Source organism: Acartia tonsa, chromosome 12 (assembly GCF_053477335.1).
Source record: "Acartia tonsa isolate MP-2025a chromosome 12, ASM5347733v1, whole genome shotgun sequence".
Lineage (NCBI taxonomy): Eukaryota > Metazoa > Arthropoda > Copepoda > Calanoida > Acartiidae > Acartia > Acartia tonsa.
Genome location: NC_137271.1, coordinates 34,453,462 through 34,466,576, shown reverse-complemented (window position 1 = coordinate 34,466,576; position 13,115 = coordinate 34,453,462).

Below are 13,115 nucleotides of genomic sequence, written 5' to 3'. Positions count from 1 at the left end.
AACCGTTGAGCATTACGAACGAACAGACACACCCTAAATGCATCCATTACCAGGGAGGGAGGAGACATTTGACTGTTTATTACAATAATCCCCAAAGTTTTATGATAACGTTTTCTTATTCGTTGACTTCACAACATTGGGGACTTTTATTGAATTTTGATTGGTTGGTTCAATAACTTGATAGTCCAAAATTTAAACTACTAATTGTATTCTCCAAAATGGATAATTTTGTGTATTATCATTGGGGACGTATATTAACTTATCGGCCACTGTCTTATCCCTTTATATCCTTCATCATTTACAATACTTCAGATAAGTCAAACAACTATTTAGTATTTTATAAATATTTTCACTTAATTCAGCAATTTAAAATATTTTAAGATTATAAACTTTATTTCCTGAAATTAAATAAAATCCATGGGAGAATTTTAATAATTCCATAAAGAGTAACTTATATGAGTTACGAGGACCAGGGATCAAAGTGATAAGACAATGAATGACAAACAAAATTTAACCCTTCTGTATATTGTCATTTTCTAAAAGTTTGGATATTGGTAGTTTTAACAAACCAATCAAGAATTATTACAAGTACCCAAAGTTTTGGTCCAACAAATAAGAGAAAAACTTTGTAAAACGTTGGGTACCACCAATATTCCACCTTCCCTGGAAAAGAGTTACTTATGTGAGTACTTAAATATTTTGACCACTTGAATGGGGTTTAGTAAAATTAATACTCTGAAATTACAGTAAATTTTAGCATTGTATTTTACTGTTATACAGCTTAAAATGATTTTGAAGAAATCTACATTTTCCCAAAACCTTAATTCATCAGGGATTTTAAGGGATAAGACATTAGAAGATAAATTAATTCCTTATAAATTAGACAAATTACTTTATTCCAAACATTTTTGGTTTTAACCAACCAATCAAGATATATTAACTAGGGTTGGGCCGGATAATTTTTTGGCCGGATACCGCATATCCGGCTGATTTATAATGCCGGATATCTGGCCAACGTTCGATATACGGCCCTTTACCGGATATCCGGCGTCAAAAATCAGCCGGATATCATGTAACCGGATAGTTTTAATATCCGGTATCCGGCCGGATAACCGGGCAGACCGGATATCCGGCCCAACCTTAATATTAACAACATTTATTGCCATAAAACTTTGGGTGTAAGTATAACTTACAGTCCAATATCCCCATACGCCCTGAGAAAACCTAAATTTACATACCTTTCATCTATAACAATAAAAAAAATGGGAGGAGTCTTTAATATGAGTAGATTAAACAAAAGTTTTTTTGTAAAAGTAGTTTTATTTTACTAATGTTTATTTATCTCCTTTCCTCTTTGAGTAAAGAAAAAACCGAAAAAATAAGGGAAAAGAAAAAAAAGCTTTTAATGAAACATAGAGAAACAGAGATAAATTTCGTTTTATCATAGGCAAAAATAGATAGGATATACGTGGATATATTAACAGGGAAAAATTTGTCATCAATTTAGCTTGCTAATATGGACACCAATTATTGGTAAGTTCGTTCATCCAGTACGAGGAGAGGGAGTTTGTTAAAGTGGGTGGATGATGGGTATCGTATTTTAGCCAGCTGAGAGATTTACTTTATCAGAGTACATTAAAATCTGGTGCAAAATCCAAGTAATAATATATCGATTTGAGCAAGTTACATATTAAATTTTATCACACACAAAAAAAAAGAGTTTAAGTCATCATCCACAAAAATCAACATAGACATCGAACGGCAAGACGTACAGAAACGAACTGTTAATGAAAAACTGTGTACATTTCCTTTAAAATTTTCAGTTTAATTTTTATTACCAAACCCTAAAACATCACTTAACCCATTATATTTTTTAAGTGGGTTTCATGAAAATACGGCTTCTAACTTATCAAATAACTTTAATGTAATAACTTTGTGTTGAACTAATCCACCTATTGACTAAACTACTAAATATATCTAGTGAACTCTTCTATAGAAAAAAATTGCGGATTTCAACTTACCCCCATTATTCTATTTGTAAGTAGGAAGCTAGGTGGGTGGGTGGCTGGGAAAAATGGTAGGGAAATAAAAGAAAATAAAACGAGAAATTCCTTACATAAAATTCGTAGAATAGAAAATATGGGCTACTGCTGCAATGTCAGGCGATTGCACTGTAAGTGCACCTACCAGAGCATCTAGGGTCACGAGAGGTGCTAGAAAAATAGCTTAAAACCATCCCAACACTTACATTTGAAAATAAAATAGCATAAAAGTAAAACCATCAATTGCTTACATAAAATAGAGAACCCAATCGGTTCAGTAATTATTGAGAGCTTAAGACAAAAAATACTTTTACCACTTTATATATTAGGATAGGGAGTTTTCTACCCCTCCCCCCACTTTTTAGTAAGCCAACCAAAAGACTACTTAAGTTAAAGGAGGGGATGGAAGGGGGGGGGGGGTGGTATGGAAGGAATTAAAGAAAAGAAGTTTAAAAGCAGGATTTACTTACACTGATAAGAGGCTAGGATCATTAACTAAAGTCTGGAAAATTAATAAATCCATAATAGATAGTAAGTAGAATGATGTATTTGTGTCAGTCAGTGCATCTAAATGAAGCCAAATATCTCGTTGACCGCTGATCGCTAAATAAGCTCTTCTTTTCTGAAATATAATTATTTTTCAATTATGGTTTTGGGCTATTTTATGTTAGGTTGTACAGGGGGTCCATGCTCCCAAAAAAACAGCCCCATATTAGTACAAAGGAATCCCCTCCTAAAATAAATGCATAAAAAATAAATATGAGGAAGTTTTATTTTAAACAATCTTACAATCTCTCTCCAATATCTCCCTTGAAGTTAAGCGTAAACAAGGATGACAACATCCATAAAAGCAAAGCTCTGAAATGGTATGACTGACGAACATTAACTCTTATAGAGTGTCAGCACTGAATTTGCAAAATAAAAATATAAAAGTTTTGACAAAATTATACGTATATTTGTTGCAAACTTCTTAAAAACAGAATCCCCTTTGCAATTCTAAAATTAAATCTAAAATTACAACCTTTTAGTAAAATGATTATAAGATGTTACCAATTGTTAAATTGTATCTAAATATCTTAAGAATAAAAAAACAATAAAAAAATTTGATTGCCCCTATTAACCACTAAAATTTTGCTGTTGTTATTGTATCAACATAAGTTATGATGATACACCCATGTAGTCAATATATTATTCAATGCCATATTGTCAACTAGCGGATAATCTCCTAGAGGCCTCTTGGAGCACTTGAGGTGGTGTGGGGTTGAAGTTGACCCCCTAAGTTTTTATTTTAAGTTACAAAACAAAATGTACCCCAGCCTCTTACCCTAAAAAAATCTATGAACCTTCCCAACGTCTATAAAAAGCTACATTGAAAGTGAGCACCATATCGGTTCAGCGGTTAGCGAAATCCTTCGGTACAGACAGACAAGGATCCTATTACTTTTATGTATGGATGCAAACCATTGAAATTACATGTTGACCAGAAAAAAAAATATCTTACGTTTATATATCTCTGTAATTTGTATATCCAAAAACTTATCACATACAAAATCTTGGAAGTATAAATTCAGTTGTAAAAATTAATATTGAGATCGTTTAGTGCTGTTTTGAGTAGAGAAGCTACTCCATAACTAGGTGACGTCTGTCCGTCTGACTGTCAGCGCGCAAACAATAGTCATTCAGCAGACACTCAAATACCAAGGAATCTTAAGGGATAAGACAATAGACGATAAATTGATGTACATTCCCAACACAATGATAAAAAAAATTAGCCCTTGGTAGATTGAAATTATTGGTTGAAAATTTTAGACACTGCTAAATAAAAGGGACCAAAGAATTTAAGCCAACGAATTAAAGGAAGTGTTAATAAATATTGGGTACCAAAATAATTTACAGTCAAATGTCCTCTCCCTCACAAAAGCATTATTTTTACTGTATTACAATTTACTGTGCATAAAACTTATAAAGAAAATATTGTAAACTGATTGTTACTGCGCTACCAATGGACAAAATTGTCCTCGTTAATTTATATAGTTTTAATAACATTATAAAATTTATTGTGGTCAGGTTATAAAATTTCTAAGTTGCCGTTTAAAGATTTTATTTAACAAAGGAGATAATATCACTTAATTCTTTTTTTTGATAATACTACTTTAATATTTCTTTATGTTAGGTTAGGTTAATTTGGCTTCTCTTTAGCCCCGATTGGTCAGTGCTATTTTTTATATATGTTTTCGTTGGCAATTTAGTTTAATGCATGGTATATAGGTCCTTCTTCACGATCAAAACTGGTTTGAATCCAGCGGAATCCAAGGGGGGGGGGGGGAGTTGTAGAGAGAGAGAGGAAAAATGGGCTGTTTTTTTTTACTATTTAGTCCCCAAAGTTTTACAATAACGTTTTCTTATTCGTTGGCTTAACAACTATGAAATGAACACAGTAATAGTGTCTGACTGATTATGAGGTAACAAATAAAATTAGACAATGAGAGGCCACTATAAATTTTACCATTGGTCATTAACGGCCTCTCATTGGCTAATTTTTTTTGTTACGTCATAATCAGTCAGACACAATTACTGTGTTCCTATGAAATCTTTTACTGAATTTTGATTGGTTTGTTAAGTGTTTAAACGTTTCAACCACTAATTTTAATTCACAGAAAAGGTAAATTTTTGTGTCACCATTGGGAAGCTACATCAATCTATCGCCATTATCTTATCTCTTAAGATCCCTGGCCGGGGTGGTTGTATACAAACACAAAATTAAAAAGACGGTTTATTGTTATTCACGAAACTTATCATTTCATTCGAATATTCCTAAAACACAAGATTTTAAACTATAATTGAATGAGATTAATGTAATAAGAAATCACAAAACCTTTATTATTTCTGTAAGTTAAACAGATACCTTATATAAACAACTCTTTTTTTATTTCAAATTCTCAATTTTTTTCATATTATCCATTGATTCATTTGTACAAATTTAACACGTTTTGTCTTTAAAAAAAAATAATAGTTATATATCGCATCGTATTACAGACAGCTTTCCGCGGATATTAAAATGAAAAGATTAAAACCAATTTTGGTATCGCTAACAAAACAGATATTATTGATATAAATTTATATTTCAATATCCGTGAAAAATTGTCTGTAAGACAATGCTATACATTATTTTCAGTATGGCTGAGAACCGGTTCTAAACTAGCGGATATCAATCGGTTTCGTGGCCATACTGTAATAATTTTCTGTGTCTCGCTGACTTATAAATTATCTTGTTCGGGCGAGTCTTTTGTCCATTACACTGTTACGTCTTGTTCAACAGCCAACTAAAGTATTCAGAAGCATTTTTCCTCATCAAACGCCTAAGAGACACCAACACTTTAATTACTAGACCTTTGTCCTAAAGTCCTAGCTGTATGATAATGTAAGCTATTTATGGGCCAACGCTTACTAATGTAACGGGTCATTCATTGTCTGAAGGTACTATTTTACCGTTGCTAGTATGACGTGGTATGGTCTCGAACCCTACATTATTTTTATAAAAATAATTTAATCCATGTGCTTAACAAAGTAGCAATAGAAAAATAATCTAAAAATTCAATTATTCTGCAAAACAAACACCAAACCTCACAAAATCGAAAATATTAAAAGTATATTTTATATTTTTGAACACAGTAATAGTGTCTGAATGATTATGACGTAACAAAAAAAAAATAGCTAATGAGAGGCCACTATAAATTTTACCATTGGTTAATAACGGCCTCTCATTGGCTATTTTTTTTTGTTACGTCATAATCAGTCAGACACTATTACTGTGTTCTATATCTTTTGTAATTTATATCTAAACTATAATTGGCTGTGGCACTAGCATAGAGCGACTTTGTACTCCAAGGAATATGGAGTAGGGAGAAATGGGTTCTAATTAAAACATTAATGGCAAAAACTTCTTTTTGAGAATCTTTGTGAAGCTATTCTAAATGAAGAATTAAAGCGCGTGCAGTAGTTATTGAGATCTTAACGGAGAAACTAAATCTTTATCTATGCATATATTATTTTATGAAATTCTAATAAACCTTGCCTAAAAAACATGAAATGGAAAACATTATAACTGATAAATTTAATAAAATCAAAAAACTTAAAATTCTCAAAGATTGATTAATATTTTGAAAATATTATTTATAACGATCACAGGACCTATGTGAAACTTTCCTAAAATAGAGAACCCAATCAGTTCAGTAGTTATTGAGATCAAACAAACAAAACCTTGCTACTTTATGTAATAGGATATACAAAATATTATCAAAGAATAGTTTTTTTATTATAGGATATTTTTTTCCCGATGATATTAAGTAGTTTTTGTTTGTTTGCCAGTTAAGGTCTCGGTGCTACTTAACTGATTGGAAGCTTTAGTATATTTGATTCCAGTCGCTAGTGAAAATAAAATTTATAGCAAGCTTTTTTACAACAAGATAAGAAAAAAACACCACATTTATATAAAAAAATATCCTAAAAGACTGGCGAAAATGGGGGAGGTAGGTTGTGCTAAAATTCCGTAAAGGTGTGAGATTTAAGGCTTAAAAACAGTAGAAGAACGGAAAAATTTTGTTAACTTTAAAAAAATTGTCTACAGTTCTTTTCAATAAGGAATACCCATATTTAATAAATATTATCGTTCTACTACTGTTACTTAAAACTCACACTTTTACGGAATTTTAGCACAACCAACCTCCCCCTTTATAGGCAAACAGTTTTATTTTCGTTGCCATCCAACTTCTATGTTTGTAAGCATATTGCACAAAATTAATAAATCAAAAAAATTAAGAATTTTCAGTTACAGAAATTTACAGATCAAGTCTAATATACGAAGAAAGAGTATTTTAATGGGGGGGGGGGGGGGTAACACCTCTTTCCGAGAGGGGGTTTATTAGAAACCCCTTATCTTACTCCCCTCAAAAAGCTTGAACGTCCTTGCTTGCCGCACAGTTTCAGTTTACAAAATGTAAATTTTAGTAATAACCAATATGTTAGAATGGACATACGGACATTATTAGTAATAAATATAGAGTTGCTACACTTTTTTGATTAACATATTGTTATAGGAATCTTCATGCCAAGTTTAAAATCGATACTGCAATATTAACAAGCATAGATTAAAAGTTAGAGCTATCCGTTACGGACGTACCGACCCTTAATTATAGAAAAGGTTTGCTATCGTATTTTCTAGACTTGATCCCAGAAACCAATTTAAGTGGAATTGATATGAAATGAAATATAGTGCAAGAGGGGTCAGGGATTTTAAGGGGTAGGACAATGAAAATTAAATTACTCTACAACCCTCATAATGATAAATAAAACTACCCCATCTATAGATCAACACAGTTTACACCAACTAATCATGATCGTACTAAAATATCCATTGTTTTTAGGCCATCGAATAAGAGAACCAGATTGTAAAACTTTGGGTACCAGTATAATTTACAGTCCAATATACCCTTTCTCCCTGAAGAGTGGTATATGGCCTAATTAACTCTAAGCAGATGTTCTTTCAGAATAGATAAATATTTCTTAATAGCAAAAATAAATTTTTGATAATTTAAAGATAATCAAACCTACTAAATTTTTAAACTTTTCTTCTTTTTATTCTTTTTAACTTTTACTAGCGGCTGCACCAATAGCACATAGGGGAGCTATATTTAAAGTGGTAAGAAGGGGGCAGAAAAATAGCTTAAAACCATCTAAAGTTTAATTCTTAAAATAAAACAGATTAAAGTTATCCCGGGATCTATGTAAAGCTTTCCTAAAAAGGATAAAATAATAATAAGTTTAATATTTATGAAAATCTTAAGCTTCAGGCAAGGCAAAAAAAACATTACTTCTTTGAATCTTTATGTGATAAGATACCCTTTTTGTTACCTTTTCATCTTTTCATAAAGTTTTCATTGCAAAATTGTCTTTTTTTTTATGTAATAATGACAATAAAAAAATGCTCGTGAAAATTCTATTTTATTCCTTCGGTATTCTTATTTCAATTCTAGATTTGCTATTTTTGAAGAGAAAAAAGTTGTTGTATTATAATGACTGCATATGGATGGTTCTGTAGGTGTTATACTTAGGCGGGCTTTGGAGGGATAATTTTATAAAGTGAGGGGGTGGGGGGTGTAAGCAGATGTAAGTAAAAATAACTAGGGGGGAGGGCCAAAATTTATCATATACACACTATAACAAACCAATCTTTTATATAAATTAAAATTTAGCCCACAGCTGTTTTTCTCGATTAATTTGAAATTAATTTCCATTATTAATTAACAATCAAATTTTGCATCATAGTATTTTAATTGCTATTATTTATATTCATTTTGATAAATTTTTCAAAACATTAAAATTAAATTTTATCTAAGAGCTAGACAATACAGGGAGGGAGGGGACAATAGGCAGTTCATTACGCTAGTCCCTAAAGTTTTATAAAAAAGGTTTTGGTTGGTTTCTTAAGTTGTGTGTTCAAACGTTTAAACCATCAATAGTAATCTACAGAATGGGTAAGTTTGTGTTTCATTAATCGGGACGTACATCAATTTATTGGCCATTTTCTTATCCCTTTTAATCCTTGCACACGATACCTTTGAAAAATTTACTGCTCTAAAAAGAGTGCATGTTTTACTTTAATTCGTAAAAATTGTCTACGGAAACGAAAATAAAAGTATTAATTTTGATTTTTTTCGAAAACAGTAAAAGAAAATTAACAATTAACCAATTAATTGAGAGGCCGCTATATATTTTACCATTGTGAATACTGGCTTATCATTGGTTAATTGTTAATTTTTTCTGACGTCATAGTTAGACACTTTTACTTTTTTCGTTGGTCTATTTTCGTCATATATCTACACGCAAAATAGAGAGAGGGGCCTTTAGTGAATTTTGATTGGTTGACTCATTAAGTACTGTTCAAAAGTTTCAACTACTAATTGTAATCTCCAGATGGGGTAATTTTGTGCAGCATCATTGGAGGCGTACATCAATTTATCGGCCATTGTCTTATCCCTTTAAATTCCTGTACGTGATACATGAAAAATAAACAGTTAAAAAAAGATTGCATGTTTTACATGAATTTGTAAAAAAATCTACTGAAGCGAATATAAAAACTTTTCTATTTGATTTTTTATTTTTTGGTCTATTTAAAGGGTGTGCAAAAGAAATGCAGACATTTTTAAAATTTAAATTGCGCGGCTTGTGTTAATAGTAGAAAAATGTTACGCATACCGTTCGAACCGCTAAGAAGTCTATTTTTTGAAAATATAAGAATGATTCCTGTGCTACGTTTAGTTAGGGAGCTAACTGTGGTAAAGTCCACTTCTTCGATACTTTACAGATATCCATGATGGAACCTGTAGTCCTGTCTTCTTGTCAAAGTTGCTCGTCCGAATAAAACAGTCTTCTTTCTTGTTAAGTCTTTATTGATCTTGTTGGTTCTACATTTTAAACATGACTGAATATTACAATGATTGAATGAGTATTTATAGTCAGTGCAAATGGATATTATAGAATACATAATGAAATTTACAAATAGTACAATCATGGTGCCATTCTAACGATAGAAAGGTCAAATTCATCATGCTATAGGAAGGTGTGGTGGGTTGGGTATTTTTGTGTTCATTTGAACTGACAATAGTTATGTATACATATGTACACAATAATTGCCCCCACAATATGATTCCATGTTAGAGAGTACAAAGTTTGAAACTGAGCATTTGGTATTACTGTGTACATTCGTACAGGCAGTAGCTGGTGTACAGATGTATATCATTGCCCGTTTCCATGTTGATTGTAAAGTTGAACATCACAGCAGGATTTATAACTGGTACTGGTACATGGTGGTGTATTCTCTGTTCATCACAACAGACTCCCATAACTGAGCCTGTGTGGTGTGATGTGGGGGGGCTTGTACAAAAAGGGAAAGGTAGTCCAAATATGAATTCATGTTTTCATTGTATGGTCACACCATAACTTCTGGATTGCATGTGTAAGGTTGGGGGGCTTACAACAAAAGGGAAGGTAGTCCAAAGGAATCTTGACCTTTTGAAATCTTGTTAGGTTGGGGGCTGGAACCATAAAAGGGAAGGTAGATTACTTTAAAGTTTGTTTCCATGGCGTGGCCACTTTACCACCAAATATATATATAACAAATTTCCACAGAAGAAATGTTCTTCAAATAAAACAATAATATTTCTACCCAAGAAATCTCCAATTATATGTATACATCTCCACAAAGGAAAATCTCCATTTAGGGTCTCTAGATTCTACATAAGAATTCTCCAAATAATGTCTTCAGTTCCAAAGGAATACTCTTTTCATTTAAAACTTCTCCTTGGTCTGCATAGATATTTCTAACAAAAAGAAATCCAAAAAAATATGCTAGAATGATTTCACACCATATTGTGTCTCAAATCATTAGTTCTTATCTGATAGGTTGAGTCAATCTTGGGCCAATGTAGGTGTGTGTATGTGTGTGTGGATTGTCTAGTATCACATCATTAAAGCATAGCTACTCTGTAGTCGCTATTCTGTATGTCAGGGTCATTCTACTACATAACTGACTTAAAACTTGAATTGTGAGTATATTAATAAATATTAGACAATAATTCTTGCAAAGAGACGTGCGTACATTTTTAAAATTGAAATTGCATAGCTTGTGTTAATGACAGAAAAATGATACGCATACCATTAGGACCGCTATGAACTGTATTTTTGGAAATATAAGATTAAGAACGGTTTCTGTGCTACAAATAATCTAGGAGCTAGGAGGTAAAATGTCCCAAAATTTACTCGTAAGTCAAGTTTTAAGTCAGTTGGGACATTTTCACACGTAGCTCCCTAACTAAACATAGCACAGGAATCGTTCTTAAATTTCCAAAAAATAGACTTCTTAGCGGTTCTAACGGTATGCGTAACATTTTTTTCTATTAACACAAGCTGCGCAATTTAAATTTTAAAAATGTCCGCATTTTTTTTGCACACCCTTTAAGTCATTTCTCCACAAGAAAAATACCTCAAAACCTGCTTAGGACAAGTTTAGGTGGGTGTTTTTGAAAGTTTAAGTGAACAAGGTGAATATTAGAGTAGCTACGTTTCCAAAGAGAATGAATAATGGTGACAAAGATCCAATAGACCGTAAATGTACGCTAGTTTAAAAGTACAACAGCAAATTATGATAGATTACTTACTATTTTGTTTTTAGAGTATCTTTTTTTATAATCCTTATCTATACAGAAATCGTAATGTACTAAATCGGACCCTGAATTTTCCTGTCATCGTGTTAAGGTGTTGAAATTGATATTTTCTATGGAATTTGAATGGAAGAACTTTTAGACAGGTCAAAGTATTAAACAAGAATGATAAGTGGCGTGCAATGGATTTTGACCTCCCCCCCCCCCTCTCACCTAAACCAAGATCTAGGTGGTGTGATTTTTAGGGGGGTGTAATACAGACAACAAGAGGGTTGTAATTTTATTGTTAGTGGGGTAATCAACATGGTCAAAAGTAGCAGAAAAGACTTTTTTTCTGGTAAATTGCATTTTTTTTAGAATTAAGGATGGTGTCGCTTTTTAAAGAATATTTTTACCTTGTCCTTGCATTCTTTTAGAAAACTATTAGACTGACTCATAATATAATTAACTTACAGAATAGCTTTAAAACTAAAAATGGATCAGTTCAAGGGGTTAGACCCATCTCATAGAAAAACGTCCAATAAATATAATAACCCAATGATTTACTTGGTAGAAATATAAGATAACAAGGATAAAACTTTACATTGAAAATATTTAAGGATTTCTACAAATATTTTAGAAGATTTTATTTGTATATGATAATATTTTACATTAAATGTATTAAATATTTTTTTAAAAACATTATTATATATAAATATGACTTCTGATAAAAATTAAATTTACTATACTTATTTCTTTGTTGCTAACAATTACAGGCTATTATTTCATAGGAAAACAAATTAACAAAAAACAATAAATTATGTCTAAATCATTATCATTTTTAACTGGCAGAAACAATTGAAACAAAAAATCTTCTTATTAATAATATTCAATAAATTAAATCAAGGAGTTGCTTTATTTCTTAAATAAATGAAATATTTGAATGAATGGTTTTTTAAAGGCAAAATAAGTAAATTGATATCTATATATATGTCTGTCCTTTCTGATCTTTTAAACTAATGGTGTTGCACTTTTAATGTAGCTTTACATTTTACTTGACTATTTTTCTTAAATTAATAAAGTATAAGAATTTGTAAGTATGTGTACAGAAGGATCTCTCAAACCGTTGAACCGATACGATTTATTTTTACATTGTGACTTCTTATGGGTCCTGGGTAGGTTTATGACTATTTTTGGGGAGGGTACGAACCACCACCCTCCCAAGAGAAATTTCCCTAGAAAAAAACTTTAGAGGCCTCTATGGGTGTGTGTTCAGAAATTTTAACGGCTTGAACGATAGGTTCTAAATTTCAGCGAGGCTTTACCCCCCCCCCCCCCCAATTATCTTTCTCAAAATTTAAACAAAAACAAAATTGTAATTAAAAAGAACAAGAATTATAATATCCATAAGCTGCGAAGTATTAAAAAAAAAATAGGTTTTTAAGAACAGTAGATAGAGAAAAAGGACTAATTGAGTTTCATTTTGAGTAGAAAACTGGATATAATACTATGCTAGACATATTTTTTTTCGTATGGATGAGAACCAGTTTTTTCCACCGAATGAATACGAGAAAATCTCTTATTGAATATGTGGACTAGACACCGTTTGGACAAGATAATCTTATCAGAAACATTTCTGCAAAAGCGTTACAGAGGAATTGAGGGATGGACTGACAGACAAAGTAAGTTATAGGGTAGCTTTGCTAATAATAAGTCAAGCAGGGTCAATTGTCATCAAATGAATTGTCTATTTTTATAAATAGAGTAGTATCCAGGGAGGAAAGGGACATTGGCATCTAAATTACACTGATACCCAAAGTTTTATAGCCATGTTAGCTTATTTGCTGAATAAAAACTTTGGGCACTTTCATTAAAT